The sequence below is a fragment of the Prunus avium genome, unplaced genomic scaffold (assembly GCF_965620075.1).
Source record: "Prunus avium unplaced genomic scaffold, drPruAviu1.hap1.1 HAP1_SCAFFOLD_43, whole genome shotgun sequence".
NCBI lineage: Eukaryota > Viridiplantae > Streptophyta > Magnoliopsida > Rosales > Rosaceae > Prunus > Prunus avium.
In genome coordinates this window covers 75,001-77,500 of record NW_028276901.1, presented here as the reverse complement: position 1 = coordinate 77,500, position 2,500 = coordinate 75,001, and positions in this window count along the sequence as shown.

Genomic DNA, 2,500 nt, shown 5'->3' with positions numbered 1-2,500 from the left:
AGGTTAAACTTTACCGGCTCCACTCCGACTCGCCGCTCGCCCACAAATCCGAAGGCAACAAAACATTTGTTTTTAATTTTGATGAAATTTTTTGAAAACATTGGCTTGGCAAGCCCCAATCCGCGACTATCCACCCACCGCCACCCCACACGGGTGGTTGTTGTTGCGAAATGAGGTTGTGGTCGACATGCCCGTGCATTTGAGAAGGAGTTCCTAGCACTCCATGCTCTCCCATGCCAAAAAAAAGCCTAGACAACCCCATTTCGCAACTTTCCACGCCTTTTTTTTCCTCCCTCACCCATGGCGGCGGCATGGTGGCGGCGGCCGGATTCCGGCCACCACCGCCATGGGTGGCAGCCCCCCGACCCCGACACCAAACCCATAATACCGAGGCAACATATCGAGGCAACATGACATGGGTGTGGCGTGGGGGAAGGGGGCTGCAGCTAGGAAGGCATGGGCTGCCATGCATATGCAGGCAACACACACCCCCCTATATAGCATTTTATGCATTTAGCCCTTTGACAGGAAGAGACATCACCTATGCGCGAGGAGTCATAATGGGCTCTAAATAATTCAATACAAGGTATTTGGACGTGATTTTTTGCAGGGATACTAAGAAACATGCAATCTATGATGGGAAAAAGTTTCATAAATTTTTGAAGTCGGGAAGTATTTTTTATTATTTTTAGAAGTCGTAAAATTGAAAAAATCATTAAAACAAATCCGGGAGGAATTTTTTAGTTTTGTAAGTTGGAGAAGGTCCTAAAAATCATAGACTACTTATGGGGAGCTTATTGTGCGAGGAAATTTCAATAAAAACGGGGTTTGACAAGATTTGAAAAATTCTGTCGACATTTGAAAAAACCTGGAACCATGCTGCCGGCATGCTGCGCACATGCTGCGCGCAGGCTGCGCGCATGCCATGGCAGGACAAGTTTCGCTAGCCTCACTGTCGACAGATGCGCAAGCTGCGCGCACGCTGCGCACAGGCTGCGCGCATGCTGCGCACAGACTGCGCGCACGCTGCGCGCATGCCATGGCAGGACAAGTTTCGCTAGCCTCACTGTCGACAGATGCGCAAGCTGCACGCAAGCTCCGCGCACGCTGCGCACAGCCTGCGCGCATGTTGTGCGCATGCTGCGCGCAGGCTGCGCGCAGGCGCCGCGCATGCCATGGCAGGACAAGTTTCGCTAGCCTCACTGTCGACAGATGCGCAAGCTGCGCGCACAGGCTGCGCGCACGCCATGGCAGGACAACTTTCGCTAGCCTCACTGTCGACAGAATCAGCACGCTGCAAGCAAGCTGCGCGCGCGCATGGCAGGACAAGTTTCGAAAAATTCTGTCGACAGGCTGCCGGCATGGTGCGCGCACGCTGCCGGCATGCTGTGCGCACGCTGCCGACATGCTGTGCGCACGCTGCGCACAGGCTGCCGGCATGCTGCGCGCAGCCCATGGCAGGACAAGGTCCGAAAAAATCTGTCGACATTTTTACGCCGTGGTAGGCTTCCGCTTCGCGTCACTTTGTCGACATTCAAGCCTACCATTTGTATTGAATTTTTCAAACCTTGTCAAACCCCATTATTCAAATGTCGAAAAATTTTGTCGACATTTTTACGCCATGATAGGCTTCCGCTTCGCGTCACTTTGTCGGAATGCATCGCATGGCGAGGTAAGGCCACGGCATGCCAAGGCGAAGGCAACGCATGGCTTGAATGGCTTGGTCAAGGCCACATCATGGGCACGGCATGCCAAGGCAAGGCGAGGCAAGCCATCCTTAGCCTCGCCTACACTCACTTTCTCGGAATGCATTGGATGATGAGCAATTCCAAGGTAAGGCAACGCATGGCTTGAATGGCTTGGTGTAGGCCACAACTTGGGCATGGCATGCCAATGCAAGGCAAGGCAAGGCAAGCCATCCTTAGCCTCGCCTACACTCACTTTCTCGGAATGCATTGGATGATGAGCAATTCCAAGGTAAGGCAACGCATGGCTTGAATGGCTTGGTGTAGGCCACAACTTGGGCATGGCATGCCAATGCAAGGCAAGGCAAGGCAAGCCATCCTTAGCCTCGCCTACACTCACTTTCTCGGAATGCATTGGATGATGAGCAATTCCAAGGTAAGGCAACGCATGGCTTGAATGGCTTGGTGTAGGCCACAACTTGGGCATGGCATGCCAATGCAAGGCAAGGCAAGCCACGCCATCCGAAGCCTCCAATAACCTCACTTTCTCGGAATGCCTTGAATGGGCACGGCATGTGAGGGCAAGGCAAGGTCCTAAATATCATTTTGTAAGTTGGAGAAGGTCCTAAAAATCATAGACTTAATTATAGGGAGCTTATTGTGCGAGGAAATTTCAATAAAAATGGGGTTTGACAAGGTTTGAAAAATTCTGTCGACATTTGAAAAAACCTGGAACCAGGCTGCCGGCATGCTGCGCGCATGCTGCGTGCAGGCTGCGCGCAGGCTGCGCGCATGCCATGGCAGGACAAGTTTCG